At 46.5% G+C, this 21535-nt stretch overlaps 1 non-coding gene across 1 annotated transcript; it reads left to right on the top strand.

Moving 5' to 3' along the window:
- Positions 1 to 20974: 20974 nt before the first annotated feature.
- On the top strand, positions 20975 to 21047 carry TRNAR-CCU (transfer RNA arginine (anticodon CCU)). Its single transcript has one exon. It is a non-coding gene; the product is annotated as a tRNA-Arg (tRNA).
- The last annotated feature ends 488 nt before the right edge of the window (positions 21048 to 21535 follow it).

The following is a 21535-nucleotide window of genomic DNA, read 5'->3' as shown; positions in this document are numbered from 1 at the left end:
GGGGCTTAGCGGCAATTTTGTGATGATGCTTCATTACTTCGATTTTTGAAGCCATACCAAAATCTAGAAAGTTAGCTCGGAGACGCAGGCCCTGAAGAAGTTCTCCTGCCGATCAGTCATTCGCCGATGGTGTACAGCGGCGGCCCAGGAGCCCCAACCAGTGAAAGTGAATACTCTGGGGACGACTCCTGGATAGTAGTCGTTCGCTGTTAATTCACTTTTTTCATGATTCGCATCACAACCTGTACGCCCTTCGCTGCCATTCCGTTGTATTGCGGACGGGGACTTGATGAAATGTCAGTAAAGTCAAATTTTCTTACAATCATGGCTTCAAAATTGTGTGTGGCCAGTTGTCTGTGCACACCTCAAGCGGTACGCCGTACCGTGCAAACATGGCGCTGATTGATGCATTTGGACTCCTTGCTGTGGTGTCACGAAGTATTTCTACTTCTAGGAATTTTGAAAGTGGATCCTATGCCACAATCTATGAAGTTCCATCAAAAGAAAATATATCAATACCAACTCGATAGCATGCACAATAAGAGATCACACTCATGAGCAACTGTTGTTGCGGTTGCCTGTAAGAAATTGTTCGACTGGTGGGGCATTCTGGATCAGTATACACTGATGTCACTGCTCATACCATGCCAGAAATTGGCCGATGTGCCCTTTTTGCATTTATTTATCCAAGTTTCCTGCATGAACTTTCCGCTAGAATTTCGCGGCGCATGTCTTTTTTTGTGTGATCACTTTTGTGCCTTTTAACAGTGCACATGTCACCAGCTCAGATAAAAGGGATATATTTCTCCTTGCTGCCTCTCTCTTGTTGACAACTTGCTGATGACTTCTCGGAGGTGCTCGTCTCGTCCAGCTTCAGCTACCAGCTTTTGGATTGTTGCGTCCGCGACAACGTAGCGAAGAACGCTATTGCGTGTACCTCCACGTCATCTAGGGCACCGTAACGGTGCCTTGCGGAAATAGAGATGAATGTGACATGGATGGATGATAGTGGCTGGATGGATGGATGATGGATGATAGTGGCTGTGCCCATTGTATCGGACGGCAGCTTGCGCCGCCTAGCCAAAAAATTAAAAGAAATATATCTATCTCTTCCCCAGTTTTAGCTTCTAATTCGCCCGTATCTGCCCCCCCGCCCTTTTTTTCCTCTCTTTATTCTCTTGAATTTTTCCACCAATCCTCTAACCTCTCTTTTGTTATCAAAACGCGTTCCTCATCCATTCGTCCATCTTCCCCAGCAAATCCCAGCGCTCTCCCCAGATCTGCCGCTTTTCCCGCGGGAAGGGCAGGACGAAGTTTTTGGCACCTTAGAACAACATGTTCCGTTGTTTCCTCCTCAGTTCCGCACGCCGCGCATAATATATCTACTTCCTGAAAATTTTTCCTGTACGTTTTTGATCTGAGGGCCCCTGTCCTAGCCTCCAACAGTAATGAGCTCCCTCGTGAGTTGTCGAATAAACTTTCTTTCTTTATATCCTGTTTTCGAGTTCTATACATACCCAATGCTGATTTTCCTTGCATTTTTTCCTCCCACATTTTCCTTTCTGCCTCCTTTACCTGCTTTTCAATGCTGCTGTTTTGCTGCGGTGTATCTCCAAACTCTAGGTACTTAAATCTGAGCTTTCGGGTTCTGTTAGTCCATTTCGTATTCAGGCTTTTCATAAAGAGGTGCTTGTACATTTTTCGTGCCCACCTTGGTTCCTCCATTTCGGTTAGTCTCTGATCATAGTTTAGTTTGCTAATTGCCTCTATAACCTCAAATGATGCCCAGCCCATATCTCCCTGGACTCCTTCATTAGGTGTGTTGCCATGTGCTCCCAATGCCAATCTACCTACCTTTCTCTGTCTGATTTCAAGGCCTGACTGTACTTCTGATTTCATGCACAGGACTGCATTTCCAAAAGTGAGTCCTGGTACCATAACACCCTTCCATACCCCTCTAACAACCTCATACCTCATTCCAGGGGGCCCTGTGTTTCATAATGTCCGAACTCCTTTTCCCTTTGTCTATCGTAATTCTTTCATGCTTTTCTAGGTAATTTTTTCCTTCATTGATCCATATGCCCAGGTATTTATAGCTCTCGACATGTTCAACCTTGGTGCCTTGTATTTCCAGCACGTCCCCCCTTTCATCATTAAATACCATTATTCCTGATTTTTCGCTGCTAAATTGCAGTCCCAGCTTTTTCGCCCTCTTCTCCACAGATCTTAAGCAGCTCCTGCAACCCATCCCTCTTATCTGCCAGCAGTACAATGTCATCCGCGTACATCAATCCTGGTAGAACTTGTGTTACTTTCTGTCCTCCCTGCATATAGCTTGAATTGAATCCCATATTACTTCCCTCCAGGCGCCTTTCCATTTGGCTCGTGTATATCATGAAAAGCAGTGGTGACAGTGGACACCCTTGCCTAAGCCCCCTTTTTATTTTTGCTGGTTTTGTTGTTTCCGTCTCCCATACTATCACTGCCTCATTATCTGCATACACTTCTTGTATGAACTGAACCAGGTTTTTATTCAGGTCATATTCCTTCAACTGGTCCAACAGTTTTTTCTGATCTACACTGTCATATGCCCCTTTAATATCTAAAAACGCTATCCATAATGGTCTCTTACTTGTTGCTGCTGTTTCTATACACTGGGTAACCACAAATAAATTATCCTCTAGTCTTCTGTCCTTGCGGAAACCATTTTGTTGTTCTCCGAGGATATTCCCTCCTTCTGCCCATTCCTCCATCATTACTTTCACTAACTGCATTGCTATCCTGTATATAACTGATGTAACTGTGATTGGCCGATAGGACTTTATGTTATCTCTGCTTCCCTTGCCTTTGTATATTAGCCTCATCTTGCTTAATTTCCAATCTTTTGGTACTTGTCCGCCCTTTATTGTTTGTTCAATCAACTGTCGCAATTTTACTTTGCTTTTTTCTCATGATTTGGTAATCAATCCCATGGGTATGCTATCTGGTCCTGTCGCTGTTCCCAAGGGGACCTTCCGTTCTATTCTTTCCCATTCTCTTGTTGTCATCTCTTTGTATTCTTGCTCCTCGTCCCTGTGGTCCTCATTATTCTCCATTTCTTCTGCAGCATTCACTTCCAGACTGGCAAAGGCTGTTTCTATTGTGCGTCATCCAAAAAAACAGCGCAAACAAACGGGGACGACAGGAAGAAACAACAAGAGCAGGCGCTGACTCTGAACTAAAATTTAATCGCAGAAAACACATTTATATAAGGTACAGAAAACAATAAAACACCAAAACCAGACCGCACGTGTTACTATGTGATGTCCAGATATGCAACTTCGCAGTCACGCAGGAGCAGGGAAGGTTTGCTGACACACAATCTTTCTTTCTTGGCCATATTATACGCCTCGATGATTTCCCTGGTCAACTGGTCGGGGTGTTTGTACAAAATGTCAGTATAATGTAAAGACGGAAAGCAGGATTGACACCCGCGGCAATCATCAACTAGATTAGTGGAGCGATTAGATTCTAATGAGTTGAGATGTTCTCTGAGACGTGTGTTAATACATCGTCCCGTTTGCCCAATGTATATCTGACCACAGGACAAGGGAATTTTATAAACTACCCCTTTGGAGCACGGCACAAATCTTTTATCGTGTTTAACAGCACAAGACGCTACAGATTTATTAGGATTACGGGATTTATTTTCTACCACTGAACAAATTTTATTGAGCCTATTAGAGGCCGAAAAAACAACATCAACTTCATACCTATGGGCAACAACATATTCCTGTGCTTCCTCTCCCTCCACTCTTTTTCCTTCCTGTGTGGTCAGTGAGATTTGGTCCCCTTCCGTGTTTTTTGCTTGTAGCCTTATGTGGTTCCAAAACCTCTTTGCAGCATTTTTATCTTTTTTACTTATGGCCATCATCCACTGGACCCCAGCTTTTCCTATTTTGATTTGGATTAAGGTTGACGCCTCCCTTTTTCTCTCAAGGTACTCCTCCCATTTGGATTCTACTTCCCTTGGTGTGGCTCCCCTCTTCTTTGCTAATCTGTGCTCTCTGGATGCCTCTTGACGCCTCGTTATGGCTGCTTTAACTTCAGCATACCACCAGCTTTTTGGTTTATATTTTCTCTTTCCTCTTCTAATCTTGCCCTTTTTTAGCTCTCTTTTAAATACTTCTACTAGGTCATTGTATGTCCATTCTCTATTTGGTTGTTGGTTTACAATGTCCTCAATGCGCTTTGACCCTTTTTCCAACTGCATATCATTGAGTTTCTGGTTGCTTTCACATACCTGCATTTTTGGTGCGGCCGCTGTCCCGCCAAATTGGAGTTTAATTCTTTTGTGATCGCTTCCTAAGCTCTTCGCCCCTTCTTCATCAATTTCCATACCTACTAACCTGTCATACAGCTTTTGGGACATCAGACAATAGTCGATTGTGGAATGAGAGTTATTTCTTTCCCATGTTATTTTTCCCTCACACTTTATCTCTGAATTAACTATTGTGAGGTCCTGGGTTTCACAAAATGTTCCTAACATTTTGCCTGTCGTATCGGTAGCTCCATCAAAAAATTCCATATGGGCATTCATATCCCCTAAGATTATCACTTCCTTATTCTGGCCAAATTCCTGTATGTCTTTAGCTAAACATCTGAAATGTTTTGAATTTTCCTCATTCAAGTCATTTCCTGTTTTTAGGTAAACAAACCCTAGTACTGTATCTAGGTTTCCCACTCTACCCTGGAGCCATATATGTTCTCTGCAGCTTTCTGTTATCCTTTTCCAATCTTGGCCTTTGATTAGCGCCCCCAGGCCACCTCCTTTTCGGTCCTTCCCTTTTCTATTACACCCCAGCCATAAGTATTCTTCAATGTGTGGAGGTTCTTCACTGTCTCTAAGGTGGGTTTCTGCTACACCATATACTACAAAATTTCCAGTGTGCAGCTGCTCCTGAATTTCATCCCATTTAATTCTGCTTCTACCCCCTTGCATATTAATGAAGGCCAAATTTACGGGTTGTTTCTTTTTCCTCCTCCGTGCCTTCGTCCTGCCCTTCCTCCCTCCATCTTTGTCTCCTACTTCTCGGTATGCAGGGGCAATCTGCTCGCCTGTAAAAAAGCTAGCGCCCTTCGCCCCATCCGCAGCCCAAGCTGCCATCCCGCTGGTGCGGTGTAATGGATGCCATCAGGAGTGAAGGGGAGGTAGTTCCTATCCCCATGTATCACCCTGTTCACATCCATGACATCGCACCTGAGGGCCTTCCCTACCTCCCAGATCATCTCATTAGCCCTCAGCACTTGGTGTGCTACGTACGGGCCCTGTCCCTTGACTGCCGGCACTGTGCACAGCACTACGTGCACATTCTAAGCTGTAGCCCGTAGCTTCGCCACCCCTGTTCTTATCTGCCTGCCTAGGTTTTGTCCCCTGTTCTTCAGCACGTCGTTTACTCCGGCATGGATGATTACCAGATTGTCTCCTTCTCTATTTTCCCACAGCATATCCCTTTTCCTCTCCACTACCTGACCAAAACACTCGCCCGGCCTGCTTTCCACTTGTACTTTCTCATTAAACTTCACTGTCTTTAAGACTGCCTTTTTAATTCTCGTGACATTAGAGCTCCCTACCACACATACCCTCTTGCTGCCGGCTCCTGTCTCTTCCCTGTCAGTGCTATCCAGTCCCTGCTGCCTCGACCCCTGTGTCCCCTCTTCCCTCCGGTTACCATCGGGGCTAGCGTCCCCAGAATCGCTTCATTCTCCCTGCGCGCCCCCTGTGACGCGTCCGCCCCCCCCCCCCGTCGTCCAGGGTGGCATTACTGCCTGCATTCCTGTGGAGTGCTTTCCGTCCCTCTGCCTGTCTCTTTGTCCACTCTTCCACCTGTTCTTCCAATCTGCTTTCCTTATCGCGCACCTCTCTCAACTCGCGCTGTAGGCTCTCCACCCTGACGCCCCACTCCTTTTCTCGACTCTTGTCTCAAACTCCGCCCTTCTCTTCCTTTCCTCCTGAAGCTCCTTCCTCATCCGTTCTACCTCCTTGGTCAGCTCCCCCTCTACTTTTTCCACCGCCGGGCATATTTTGCATTTCAAGCTGGCCTCCTCAGCTTCCATCATGCTCTCAAACCCTGTCTCGTCCAGGAAGCACCAGCGCTCACACGTTCCGCACTGGACGAGATCCCCTGGATCCCCACCCTTTGCTTTCCTGGCCGGCCGCCCCATAGCTTCAATTCTCCGCCAGAATTCGCGTTGCTCAGAAAATGTTTCCGAACTAGGCTTAAATACTTTTTCCTAGCGCTGTTCTATGTTATTTAGGTCCTATATGTTTTAACTTCCCTGTCTCTGATCTTAAGCTAAATTATAATCTAAATTTGCCGCCACTATACGAGTACATATAAAAACTGGTAAAGGAAAAGTACTCAGCTTCGGCATTCCCAGCGGCCGGCGTTATCACACCAGGATGTGTTGCTTGCCTGGGACGTACTGCAATACAAAGTCGAACATGAGCAGTTAAAAAAACCGTTAGAGTCGAGGCGCCATGTCACAAATTCCTTTTGCAGCTATGGACCCCAGATGTTTATGATACGTTTCAATTAAACTTTTCAGTACATAAATGACGCTGAAATTCACCACAGCCAAAGAAAATCCTGAGATCCTCCTTTTCAATCTGTGCATACCATTGTTCAGCTTGCGTCAGCACCCGGGATGCATATGCTACCAGTCGCTACTGGCTGTTATGACACTGCAAATCTGCTGCACTCACTCCATCCTTTGATTCATCGCAGGTTATCTTAGATTGCTTTCGGGGATCAAAACTTGCTAGATCAGGTGTAGTGCTTAGAATTTGTGATAGAGTTTTCCACGCTCGCATGTGGTTATCAGTCCACTGAAATTCTGAGCGAGATTTGATAAGCGCTCTCAGTGAAGCCGTTATTTCAGACAGGCACGGGAAGTATTTGGCAAAATATTTCAGCACACCGAGCATGCGTTGCGCTTCATGTTTGCTTTTCAGTGCAGGCGATTCAAACTTTCGACGTGGCTTTGTGTTAGAGGAGATGCCTTTGAAATGATGGTACCTTGGAACTTCAATTCAGTGACCCAAAACTTGCATCTTTCTGCATTGAATGTTATGTCATACCTGCTTTTCCAGCCACTTTCATCACTGCTAATAGTCTTTCCTTATGTTCCTTCCTGGTTGCCCTGCACACCAAAATATTGTTAATGTACACGTGTACACCATGAAGGCCCTCAATGATTTTACTCATTTTCTTTCTAAAAACTACGGGCGGTGACGAAATGCCGAATGGCATGCAGAGATAGCGGTACCTTCCGAACGGGGTGCAAAAAGTGCAAAATTGGATGTCTTCTCGTCTATGGGTATCTGGTTAAAACCAGAAATGGCACCAAAACTGCTGAAGTTGGCAGCCCCGGCCAGTTCACCTTTCTTGTCCTTGCGATTTAGGAGCTGGTAATGCTGTCCTTTTATATTTTTGGGTTCATACAAACCCCAAGTTTGACATTTTTCTTCTCAACCGAAACCAAAGTTTTTACACATTCTGTGGGACCGTCCTCCTATACATTAATGCCCGTACGCTCCGCTTTTCGCAGCTCCTCCTGCAGAGGTTATATCGGGGACGGGGGAATCAGCCATGCTGGTTGGACGACGGGCCTCGCATCTGCGTGCATGATCATGCTGTAAGATTGCCTAAAAGAGCCTAAACCATAGAAGGCATGCCCGAAAATTTTAAAATGGTCATGACAGCTAAAATTCAAGCATAAACGGATTATTGCGTTTCACTCAACACACGTGCGGCAGATAGTTTTAAAATGAAGTTTTAATATAATATTAATATCAGCTTTGTGGTCTGGCCACCATTAGCCGCTGACGTCACAACGATATCTCATCCCCATGACGTCTGCTATTCGCAGTGTGGACTCCGCTCTTGTATGCACTCCGTGGAAGGTGCAGGGTCACTGAGAGCTTTTTATTTCAGCAGAAATATTTTTTTGCATATTCTTTTTTTCTTTGACAAACCTTCACTATAATATGCCACCTTTGTGATCCTCGGACTGTTTTTAATCTTCGTCTAGAGATTCTCGAAGAGGCCTAAATCGATGGCCTCATACTGTGTTATTTACGCACGCAATCAGAAACATATTATGTTTACGCTATGAGAGTTAGTCTGCTTAGCAACAAAACGCTCCCGCATAATAAAAGTCGCTTTCAACGTTTTCTTGAAATGTGTGCGCGGCGAATGGGAGGAGGGGTTAGCGTTGTTTTGCTGGTTGCTGAGATATTGCTATTCGCTCTTTCGGTCCAAAACTAAGAGGAAATTCCAACAAGCATACGTTGACCCGAGAGCGTACCTAGCGCCTTTACAGAAGCAGACAGAACTTTTGATCGAAGCGGTACCCCAATTGTCCTCCTTGTCATATGCGCATGTTAGTAAAACCTGATTATTTTCAGCTGGTAAAGCTTTTTTCTTTTTGCAAAACTATGTTCATTCTGGCTACCGCCAGCGCACGAAAGCATTCGCCGCCACCACCGCTTCAGTCCTGTCATTGCAAAACCCAGCGCTTTTGGAATGCGCTTCACTGCCCGCGCCAACCATCCTCTGCCGTATCCGTCTCGCCTACCCCCCAGCCGCTTGCGTGACTGCGTTCGACTCCTGAGCCTAATAACGTCTCGTCAGTGCTTCAACGTAAAGACATAAAACATCAACCATTTAGTATTTAGTGTGTGAGCCCTAAACTCCCGCAGGAATGCGCCTATTCACGGATAAGGTTTGCGCCCCCAGCGTGCTTGTTTACACACAAGCGGTGCCGACAGCTGAAGGCTGCGGTCGCCAGAAAGGGTCCATCGACAATTCCCGCTAAATGTGCAAGCGCTTTGTGATGCAAGCAGTCGTCAGTGTGAGCTTGCTACTGCTAGAACGACACTCGATGGCCAAATGCAAACGTTAAAGCTTGTGAATGAGCGCTCCGTAATCGCCGAAATTCTAAACCCGAACCCCGCGTACTATCGTTAGGTCTACTCGTCGCAGAACGAGATGGCAGGTCGGCGCCGATTAAAATTTCTGGCCAAGGTCATTGCTGATGACAAAGGGGGACATATAAAGTGTAGCTTCTTGTTTTCCTTTTTCTAACACGGTTAAGCTAACGACAAGTTCACGCCGTTCAGGCCTTTCATTATTCAGTTGTGAAGTTCTAGCTCGGCCTCTGATCCGACCAAAATAAATTGCACGACAGTCCGCTGATCAGTTATGTCCGCGTCGCGGAGCCGAAAACCTCACACTACAGTGATAGGCGGCCGTTTTTCGTGCTGGCGTCACTGCCGGTGTAATGCGACCGATCAGTGTGTCGATAAGCTAAGGAACCTAACCGTGCAGCTCACTGGCTATGAGCGTGCCTTATGATGAAGACATGTCTTAATTTACATCGTTTTCGTGCTGTAACATATCTTCATCAAGCACATCTGTAAAGTGAGAGAGTCGTGTCATTTGATATTGCAGCCTACATTGCAGGAAAGCCTCCGCCGCGTATCCTCTGTGACGTCACACGATCATTTTAAAATGGCGGTCGCTCTCAGTAGGAGGAGCTTCTCGATTTCGTTTCTATCACGTTTTTTGTAATATGCGCCGCGCGCTAGGCACTGAACATTTGCGTATAGAATCAGGAACCTGCATATTACTCACAGAAGTACGAAACAGCAACACGTTGACCGACTCTGTCATGGCCCTTTTAATTGCCTCATTCTGGGAATACATTACAGCGGCCACGGTGCGCTGGACAAGACCAAGGGCTTCGATTGCATCCAGTCCTAGTATGGCTTGGCGGCCATGCTTCACAACAAAAAACGTGATGGTAGTGGATGCGTTACCAACAGTCACCCGCTGTGTCGTCGTTCTGAAATGGGCTTTGCCACCTCCGTTGCACGCACGAAGTACTGCACTATAGACGTCATTTCGAGTGACTGCAGCGTCTGGCGGTGCATCAAGAAAGGAAGTAGGCTGGCCAGAATCCCGCTGTCTACCATGCAGAAAATATTTTTCCTGCAACTTAACCTTTCACTGCCCAGTCCTTGTTGCTTTCTTTTTCAGCTCCAGTGTCCAGAACCTCAAAGTCATAGTGGCCGCTTTCTTTGCTGACTTCACGTACTTTTGATATTCTTCGACAGCAAACCGCAAAGGGAAGCATTGCAAATCACCTCGATCATAACTACTGCTTTTACACCAAGCAGCATGGTTTCAGGGCAGGCTTCTCGTGCGAAACACTTTTCGAAATAACAAAAAAAAAAGTTCACCCTCATTGCCGGTCATGCATCCGGAACTACTGATGTTATCTCCGGAGTACCCCGGGGTCTGTCCTCGCTCCGCTCGTTTTCATCATTTAAATCAACGGCCTGCCATTTGAAATTTCGTCAACCGTCCAAGTTTTTGGGAATAATTGCGTCATTTATCGCCGCATTTCTAATAATACCGACCAGGAACTATTACAGGCAGACCTTAACAAAATCCAGATATGGTGCTCCGGCTGGCTCATGCAGCTTAATAATTCAAATTGTAAATTCAAGCACATTTCGCTTAAATGCTTCATTATTCGCTTCCCGTACTCCCACAACTTCACTGCGCTAAAACTAACAAACTCGTACAGGTACATCGGTGTTGAAATAAAGAACAGATTATCTTGGGTGGATATCATATCACGAAACTTTGTGCTAGCACCCCCAGAACACTTTGATTCATTCTAAGAACACTGGCTATCTCACCTTTATACTGTAGACAACTAGCTTACGAAACATACATCCTCCCTGAAAAGACTATTCCTCAGCAATATTACCGCAATGTTATCTTACTGGCGCCGCCATGTGGCGAGCTCGGGAGACTGGCACGCGCTCGTCGTTTTCGATCTCGGGCTCGCCCGCCAGTCGGTTCCGTGCCTTATCTTGCCGGTGCTTTTAGTTAGTTGTGAGTAAACCTGCTGAACCAGTTTCACTGGCTTCTGTGACAATAATGGAACCCCCACCAAGCCTATTTGATCCGCTCACTCGAAGCCATCCAGAGTAGTGCAGGGCGCTTCATACCTTCCCAGTATTCAGCTCGAAGCTGCGTTACTAAGTTGAAATCACCTCTCGGCCTTCAACAATTAGCGCTTCGTCGGAAACTTGCGGTCGTTTGTCTTTTACTTAAATCATATTTCAACTTTCTTGCACTCCGAGAAAGCTTATTACGTGCTTCTTGCCGATCATCTCGCCGTTTATTTAACTCCCGTAGCACACAAAGTTTGCATAGTTCCACAAAGGGACAGGGATGTCACTGATAGGGATACTAAATTATGATGATTTATTGCACTGTTTTTCGCAGGCCGGACATTGCCTAGCATTGTGCTATTGATTGCACTTATTGAAATGGTCCTGATTCCTGCCTTCTTAGCCCCCTTTGCTTCTACACCGACGCCCGTGCCTCGAAACAGCCTCGACTCATCCACATTCTGCGTTTTGTTCCGGGGTCCGCGATCCACACTTGCCTGCGCTTTGCCAAAGATTCTGCGACCTTGCACAACTCTTCTGTTTCTGCAAGATTTTCCTTGTAGCATTTTACGCGCAGTTTTGAATCATTGGCACCAAATAGGATCTGATCTCGACCTGATTTGATCTGATCTGATCACCAATCTGATGAAGGAATCACGTTGTTTTGAAATAGCATTGCGTGGCCGGTTTTCTTTTTTAGGTCTCAAAGAAACTTATCGAGCGGCTCTTCATATTCCTGCTTCCGCGTTCGGAACACGTAGCGTTCGTGAACTGCATTTCTCACCTCTACGCAGTAGGATTCAAACTTCCCAACCAGAGTTTTGCCGTCCTGCTTGCTTTCTGCAGCCTCAAACTTGAAACTCTTGAACACGTCCAGCGCCTTATCGCCGGCTACGCTCAACTCCTAGAAGCGCGGTTGTTGCAGCTACTCCTGGCGGTTCTTCGTTCGTCGTGGTTGCCTGCAGGTAGAGGTCAAACGTCCGCTTGAAGCATCCCCAGTTTTCCCAGATGTTCCCTGTCAGTTAAAATGTTGGCAGCGCTCTCAAAACGTCCATCGCTGCCGGCACATTGCTCGAACAAACTCGATACGAAGTGCCCACACTTCTGACACCATGTATCATGATGTTAAGCTACCAAAAGACAGAGGCGACTGTGCAGTGGCGGGAACAAGGAGAGCTCGGATGGTTTTTTTTCCAGGCATTTTTATACAATACGTGGGCAGTGCTGCAATAGAAAGGTATTACAGAGCCTTTCCGATACAGCAGGCAGTCGGGGCAGCGTCCTTCACCCTTAACCTCTTCTTTCTGCAGGGTGAAATTCAAATCTTTAATATCAGTCGCTGGTGACATGTGATAATTCCCCCGCTGACAGCAGAAGCTCGTCCTCAAGCAGGCACTTTGGATGACGAAAGCAGATCCTGAGACAATGCACAGTTGTTATTTTGGTAGTGCAGGAGCGCCGATTGTGCACAGGAACTCCTGTGTCATAAGACATAATTTACATCAATCGTCAGAATCAAAAGATTACTGGGACAGACTACTTCATCAGAATATTCTGATAGCTGAGATTAAGCAGCGATATCAAAAGCGCTACGAATTTCACAGAGGCGTGTGCGGCTTAACATAACGCTCGTCATAGCGTTTGAGTGAAGCGAGGACAAACTGTGCAGAGAGAGAGAGTAAATTTTAATTGGTTAACGTAATAGTGGGTGGTTTCCTCTGTCCAGGCTACCATTGGCTTACGCTGCCTCTCAGGCCCTAGTGAGCAGGCTGCGCTGCTAAGAGAGATACGTGTGGGTCAGTTTTGCCTTCCACTCCGCTTGGCTGAGTGCTCGAGCTTTATATCTCTCTAATCGCTCTTTGCATTTCCATATCATGCGAAGGATGTCCGAGACTTCACCGAATGCAGTGCGTGTGTTATTTGTGAATTTTTCGGGCAAGATTTTGTGGTACTTTGCTAGGTTTGGGAATGCCCTAGCTTGTATGTTCCACCAGGTTACTGCCTCCTGTCTGCTGAGGTCATTGTGCGGTTCTGCATATCGTTTTCTTTCTAATTTGAAGTATTGTTATTAGTTCCGAAATTGTGCAAGCGGCCCGGCGACGAATCTCTTAGGCATGAATTACCACCCGGCAGAGAGCAGGTTCTTCACAAGACAAGGTGCTGAAGATAGCGGCAAAGAGTGAGCAGGAAACCTGACGTACACCAGTTAGAAAGGAAATACCCGGTGACCTTGTAACATACGGTGTTGTTACGTATACTACGAATGACAACAGGGCCTCCTTTTTCTGATGGTTCTATACAAAATACATAGACTGGATGTTGTTGAAGGTGCGGCGTGTTCCTCTTGGAGGGCTGTTGGTCTATAAATGGCAAATTGCGGAGTGCCGGTGGTTATATTAGAACAGGCAAACGAAATATCTGCAGTACTCTGCGGCTAGTGGTTACTGATTACAACACTGAGAGGGTTAAGGCGTAGAATATTAGAGCAGCATAAAGGAGGTCTCATCTTTGTTGGATAAAAAGGTAGTCCTTACATACCTCGCCAAATGAGGACATGGAGACTAGTGTCCAGGCGCGCCTTTCTCAAGAATTGGAAAAGGACCACACACAACAAAGCTAAACGTATCAAAAGGCTATGACGGCGGCTTGACCGGGTACGAAAGTCCTCCAAAGGAATGGTAAGATGTCAGGGGCCACGAAGGTTGTCTTCTTTCGGTCGGAAAAGCGCAGTATTTGCCACCACCCGGATTGGGGACACACGGAAAAGAAGTATGGCGCCGGCTGCAGAGAGTCAACAGATTCGTAAAAGCAAGTGAGGAATGAAGGAGACCTCCTTTGTGACCGCATGTAAGTGGTGATAATCGATGCCGAATCGACATTAAGTGTCATTCTCAGTTCGGGTTACGTGTGCGGCCCGCGGAGTGGAAGACTCTTGAATGACTCCATTTTGCAGCAGCATGAACGATGGCTTGAGAGGTTCGATGCGATTTGTGGTAATAGAACGGGCATCCTTTGTGTTCATTGGATGCTGCATGCAATAGTCTGGTACAGAAGCAAAATATCCCGTCCAGGCAAAATCAAACACGGGAGCGCGCAGCATTAATACTTCCCACAGTATACATTGATAGGTAGAGAGTCAGGCCATTTAAATCATTGCTAAATAACTAACCAGTCTGGAAACTGGTGAGAACTAGACATGGCCGTGGTGACGTCGGCAGCAGAATTGAATAGTTTCTGTTTAGACCGGCTGGACAATCCAGAGGTTGTTCGGTAGTGAGGGCATTGGCATGCAACAATCCTCAGCACCCACGATAGCACGTGACATCATTGCCATTTTTCAGACAAAATGAGAGCGTCCGTTACAATTACAATGTGACAGATGTCTAGTAAGTTTCCGGAAGACTGCGGGGGGATAACGTGGGTGTCTTCGCTGCCAAGGGCACAGCTTCAATAAGTGAAAGCAACTCGTCTTGGCACTTGTGTAAATCGACAGCTAAGAATGGCGAGATGTTTTGTCGCTTATTAGTTTCACCTGCTCCAATGTGAACCGTTGCGCCTCACTTGACTAAAACGTCATTACCTAAACTGGCAACGTGTGTGGAGCAAGGCTAAGCGATACCTTCCTGCCTGAAACTTGTGTCATAACATGCAACAGAGACCATGCAAAGGCCAACAAGCATTTAAGTTTGGCGCCTCAGGCTGCAAAAATTGGTGGCTTGGTCCAAAGAAAACACTGGCCAAGGCGATTCCTAAAAAAAAGGTGTGATCACAGACGCAGCGGCACCAATGTCTACCAAAGGAATTTTTCTAACACTTTTCACACACAGTGCCTTTGTTTTTCAGCATTAGGATAGGAAACAGTATACCAGGGAAGTTGACCATCGAGCAACCTATCTCTATCGGTTGCATAATCTGGCGACTGTTACGACTACGAGGGGAACATCACATGGCCACATTGTATCGGAGGGATGCTGCGCTCATAGGCGGGAGTATCTGTATTTTATGTACGGGTAAAGGGGGTTCACAATTTGAAGTATGCGGCTGCCGTGTAGTTGCTAGCTTGTAAGATGAATGTGTGTTTCACGGAAGAACGCGTATATCAATATCACTGAGAAAAGATGAAAATGCGTTCACTACAGCGCAAATTCAACAGACTGGTGCCTCTCGGTTGTGATAGGAATGGACACAGTCTGCCCAGAGCGAATATATAAGGGAGCTCACGTCTAATTGGCTCAGGTGGAAGTTCTTCGTGGGAATATTTGTCAGGTTAATATTGGGATATGGTCCATCGTAAGTAAAATGGCTAATGTGCCAGTCGTTGTAGGCACATTGAGCGCTGGGAGTAGGCTGCTTCTTGTGTGGTTAAAGGGCAGGTTATCATTTGTGATAAAAGACGTAAATATTTCAGTCTTTACATTCAAGAGGTCGCCCAACTTGCAATCTTGAGACATACCGCTGTTGATAAGCCGGCGAAGCCAAAGTTCTTTCTTGATGTGCTTCGTGCACGTCTCACCTTGGACCTGAGCTTTTGCCCATGAGTCGACTCGGCTATCTCTTTGCCTAAGTACTTAGTGATTTCGTGACAAACTGCGTCTGGTGGTTAGTTTGTCGTTATTCTCAAACCACAGGAAGGCGTTTCTAGTAGGAAAGAACGATTTACCGAACTAGATGTTCGGATCATAACAATTGCACTTGCCTACTCGTTTTTAGAGTGTCAGCAAGTCAGCAACATCTTCACGAAGTTGATTAATAAATGTGCGGGGTTTCCTTAGGGGTAGCCAAGCCTTGCATCATTCAGGAGGTTGTCTAAGCCGCCTGAGTTTACATGGCGGTGGTTTTCGATGGGGGTGTTGGCAAATAAGTTAGGTGCCGGCTATGACAATTGGCCAGCGGATTCAGTGTGCCGTAATCATCAGAACGCCGACACATGTATTTAGAGGTGAGAGTTGGTTGGTTTGGTTGGTTTGTGGTGTTTAACGTCCCAAAGCGACTCAGGCTATGAGAGACGCCGTAGTGGAGGACTCCGGAAATTTCGACCACCTGGGGTTCTTTAACGTGCACTGACATCGCACAGCACACGGGCGTCTTGCTTTTCGCCTCCATCGAAAAGCGGCCGCCGAGGCCGGGATTCGATCCCGCGTCCTTGGGAACAGTAGTCGAGCGCCGTAACCACTGCGCCACCCCGGCGGCGCAGTGAGAGTAGTTCATAATGCTGAATAGCTGAGTGAACATGCGGTGGAGCAGGCAGGAAAATATCATTCTGCGCTTCGTGAGCCTTTTTCTGCATCCACAGTAGCGTTCACCTCTTTCAAACCTGCCGGAGGATAGTAGCACTTTGTATTTTTCTCATCATCATCATTGATTGATTTCCTAATCCTCCCATCAATGATATTACATAAAGTGGAGAGGAAGAGCTGTGAGTAAATAATCATGCTTAAGGAAGTGAACATAAAAACACATAAATTGAATAAAAATAACAACTTGAGCACAACATGAAACCTAAGTTGGACAATGCAAACAAAGTTATGAGGACACAAAACAGCAGTAAAAAAGAAAAGAAATGATACTAGCCAAAAAGACCTACACTCTGTCTGAGAACTACAGAATAACTTATCACGACGCAACGCTTCAAGCGAATCAGAATAATGTAGAGGAGCGCGAGTAAAAGCGCCTTTTACAGGTGGAAATGTTCAGGTATTAGTTAAAACATTAGATTTTGTAAGAAGGTTTCCGGAAAGGCTTTCATTCTCTTATGCATATGGCAGGAAAGTTCAATTTGAACGCGTCTGGAGAATCATGCAAAGGTTGAAGGCTGAGGGAATTGAAAAAGCTGCGAGATGAGCGGGAAGGAGCATGTAGTAAGTTTTCGCTCTTGACTAGAAAGGTAAGTACAATTTGCGGAAAAGACAAAGCATGGCAAGTTTCCGACGAAACACTAATGATTCAAGACAGAGGAATTCAAGTTAGAAACGCTGAACCGAGCTGCAGATTGGTATGAAATGAAGCATCCTTCGTGATTCGGGATAGATTCAAGTGGCTTGGTGCGGATTCATACGTTTGCTAACAAAACCAAATTGTAATGACTCATCTCACTGGTATAATAGCTTAGAGACCAAATAGGTTCCCTGTGAGGAAATATATTGCCGCATCAAGGTCTCAAATACGTTAAGGGCGAGTTTTATTGTAGTGTTTTAGGGCGCGTCACTCACCATCCATTATAGGGCCGGAAGTTGAATCCTGAACTATGCGGCTCAGCCAGGGAAACATAATATTTATTTCTACAAATGGGCTTGCGTAGTATAACCTTAGTTGTCATGTGATCACTGTGAAGTCAGCACTTCTTTAAGAAATTACCGTGGCTGGTACTTCTCGATTGGTCCTTCTTGGTTGTGTGACATCATTGTCATCGCCACGGCCTCAACCAATCAGATGTAAAAGAGACGGCCATAAAATCTTTCTGGGATTCTTCATATTCCAACTACCACGCGCACTTGCACTCGACTGCATTGCGTCAAGATATTTCGTCTCCAGTCTTCCCAACGTTTCAGTAAACCCCTCTATAACTGGCGGATGTTCTGGTATAACTCACACGCAGTCATCATTGAGGTCCGCAGCTGCGCGTTCTTTGTGAGGCCAAACATGGGAAGGAAATAAAAAGTAGTAGCCAGCCCGTCGCGGACCATCGCCTCCTCCTGCGCCTTTCGGCCGCGAGGCCCTGCCGTTGTAAGAGGGGAAAAATGACAGGGATGTTGAAGATTGCTGTTCCTCGTGCGGGCGGGTAGCCGTCACAATAACTGGGGCAAAGTTTCAAGTACTATATTGTAATATTATTTCGGAAGCAATACTACTTGCACTTTCAAGCCTTCGCGCGACCCAGCCGCAGTTACATCTTACTAACGTGACGATATGACGTCCCACTCCACGTGACACACGGGCTGGCAGGAGCTGCCAACGTGGGTCTCTCGTTTCACATAGGACGTATGTCAGAATCAGCCTGCTAGGACCCTGGTATTCACGTTACCCTATAGGCCACTAAGGTACGTTCATATGGGTTGGTTAAAGCGGGGCTTTATATTTGGGCGGAGGAAGAAGAAAAACAGAATGCTCGGCCACCCGCAGCTAATGCTTTCGGTCAATATTTCGTGCAGCTGCGTTCAACCCTTGTAAATTTTCTCACTGCGTGAAGTAGATAAAGTGGGGTATTAGACTTACGAGCTTGGCCCTCAAACTTGAGCGCATTACAAGCAATATTTTCGGATGTATTTGGTCGTCATGACGTGTTGATGCTGCGAGCTCACCAGCTATGTCGCTCGTGCTAAGCATGTAGATAAATGTTCCATTTTCAACATGAAAAATTCGGCTGATTTTTGCAAGCTGTTTGACCCGCCTATGATCGAAGCGGAGAAGTTAAAAGTCAACATGAAGCCAATCAATGACGACGGGTTCATGTGTTGTTGACGAGGAGCCTTACCGCCACCACGTCGTTATTTGATTTGTACGAGATTTTCAATGTGTTACGCAACCGACGCCTTTGTGCTTACGGTTCTCCCATGCCTACGAGTTCATTTGCGGCCTTTAGTGAACTCTTGGTACACACATCAAAGACACCTCGTCACAACAGGTCTTAACATGTGCGATCCGGTACCATTACACAAATGTTGCGGGTGCAGTTAATGGTTTTCTGCAGCCAGTGCCAGTGGCCCCTATTTCGATACTCTCCAGGTTCAGCAAAACTTTGCTGCTCTGCCTCTGAGTTATTGTCCTTCTAAGGCTGTGCCTTATGCCCCTCTACCAGTGCCAGTTATATATGTCTAGTTATAGCCCGAAAAGTTGTGCGGCAGTTGTTTGCCTACGCTATGACTACGACGTCACCGTTTTTTAACTCTTCGACTTCAGTCAGCGTGAGCTTTAAATTATTCATGGCGCACTACTGCTAACCATCCAGCTTGTTAGAACATATGCACATGCTATATTGATGATGTTGTTCACTCTGGCCGAATTTACAGAGCACCTCATGGGGTTCTACAATATACTGGGATATCAAGCCGCCACTAACCTCCTAACCTGAAAACGTTGCTCCTTGGTGCGCACAAGCCAATGAGACTCGGTCATGTCATTCCAAAGACGATGTCCTACCGTCGTGCCCGAGTTTGAGAATATACATGTGTGGTCGGCTTCGAGAAACCGATTACTTGTACACAGCTGAGACGTTTCTTGGGCGTGCTCATATTTTCGCAGTTTCATCCGCAATTTCTCCGTATCTCCATGTAACTTACAAAGCTAATAATTGACCTGACTGATTTGTCAAAATGGAGCTGAACTTCTACGATGATTTCACTAACCGCCACTGTCACGCACTGCCCCTCCGCCTCTTCAGAAATACACATCGAGACCAACGACATTGGTTTCGGTTCTGGCCTCGCTTAGGGCACACTCGGGTTTTTCGAATACCTTGTTGCTTACGCAAACCGCGTTTTAATGAATGCTGAACCTAATTACATTGTAGCGAAAAAAGGAGTGTCTTGTCATCGTATGCGCCGACATGAGATTCAGCCTTTACTAATATAACCGCCCCTTCAAGTTCGTCATTGATCACCACGCATTCTGTTGTCTGGTTTAAATGCCATTCTGTACGCCCCGTTTGACTTCTAGACTTCGATTTGAGTATATTTTACCAGTTGGGCCGGAAACGTGTCAATTCCGGTCTCTTGTGGGCTTCGCAGCTGCAATGTTATGCGCATTCGCCGATATTTGTATCCTGACTGGCGGTGTATATGTATACTTGATGACGACATACTAGCCTCTATGGCAGCGTTACTTCTGGCAGTGCTTGTACAATTTCATCCGCCGCAATATTCGCTTCTGCACGACTTCCCAGCAGCGTAAGTTGAATTCTTGTTTCTTTGTTGGCCAGTTACAGCCATTGCCTTGTGCAGCTCGCCCATTCGATCGCGTGAACATCGGCTGCTATGGACACATTGACGGTGGATTGCTCTCGCCATGGATTACCTCACTCGCTAGGTGAAGACCGCAGCGCTACCAGCGGCTAGAGCTAGCGACGTCAACTCCTTCATCATTTATTAATACGCCCTGCTTGAAGACTCCTGAAAAACTTCTCAGTGACCGTTGCTCTGCCGTATTGTCCAATATCATCCATCAGGTACGGGATTCGTGCAAAACACTCCATCGCACAACTACAGCTTGCAATCCTCGAACAAACGCCTCACCGAAATATTTAATCGGACTGTTGCAGATATGTTCGCCATTTACATTTCCTGAGATGCCTCTAATCGGGATCAGGTACTTCCTTTATGCTTCATATGCCTATATGACTTCTCAAGAAACGTCGAGTTTCTCTCCTTTTTTGTGGTCGAGAACCTGCTATATTCTAGACAATATATTTTCCTAACACCAAGAAAACTCAGCATAAACGTCCATTTCTGCCGTTTCTCGTTATTATGAGCAATGTTGCGAGTTTTCTCATTCATTCATGTACACCAACCAAGATCGACGCTGACATCAGCTACCACAAGCCGGCAGCTATTTTGCTAACGCCTTTTTTTTTCTGGCTGTCATTCCGAATGGATTACCCTCTCCCGATAAAGGTCCACGACCCTTACCACTATTTCGAGCATACGTTTAACTACTCTGTTAAATCTGTCTCGTTTTTTTCGGACCCCGGTCACCGTGGCCGCGAAATTGTTCATGTTCGCCTCCTGAAACCATGTTAAAACCCAATTGTTGTCTCCTCAAATTCAGTTGCCAGAATGGCTTCTTTCTGTTTGGCCAATTCTGAAGGCCAGGAGATGGCCCCGAAACACTCACAAAGCTTGTGGGAATTCAACATTTATCTCGCCCTCATGACGCAGCCAACACCCTCTCTTTCTCTCTGGGGGGCCCTCATCTTTCCCCTCCTGGCTTCCTTCCCCCGGTGCTGTAGCGGAGAGGGCAACGGGAAAGCCGGCCCAGCTAGCTCAGTCGGTAGAGCATGAGACTCCTAATCTCAGGGTCGTGGGTTCGGGCCCCACGTTGGGCGCCATTTGTGGGGATTCTCACAGGGCTGCGGCTCCTCTCTGAGAACCGAGGCCCCACGGCTAGCTCTGACCACAGCGGTGGCCGTGAAGAACGTCACACCGAGGCAAACATAGCCAGCGGGCCATGTTGTTTATTGGGAACGCCCAATGTTCTTCCTCGGCATCATAGCAGCATCCGCGCGCTACGGCGTCGCGGCGTCGTCTCTCTCGATGCTGTCCGCTGAGATGAGAGGAGTGCAGCTCTCTGGGACTCAGCGCCAAAGGAAAGAGGCCAGAAGGGGAAAATGAGGGCTCCCCGAGAGAAAGAGAGGGTGTTCATTGCGTCGTGCGGGCGAGGGAAATGTTGAATTCCCACAAGCTTTATGGGACTCCTGCAGGCTGCCAGCGCCAACACACGCTTTGTACTCTAGCTGCCTTTTCCAAACACGACCTTGCACTCCGCTACACGATCGCCTTGCGTAAACGTCCGCTGTCACCAGCGCTTCGAACA

Source organism: Amblyomma maculatum, chromosome 11 (genome assembly GCF_055883805.1).
Source record: "Amblyomma maculatum isolate TAMU_Amacu chromosome 11, ASM5588380v1, whole genome shotgun sequence".
NCBI classification, from domain to species: domain Eukaryota; kingdom Metazoa; phylum Arthropoda; class Arachnida; order Ixodida; family Ixodidae; genus Amblyomma; species Amblyomma maculatum.
This window is presented reverse-complemented; position numbering and strand designations above follow the sequence as displayed.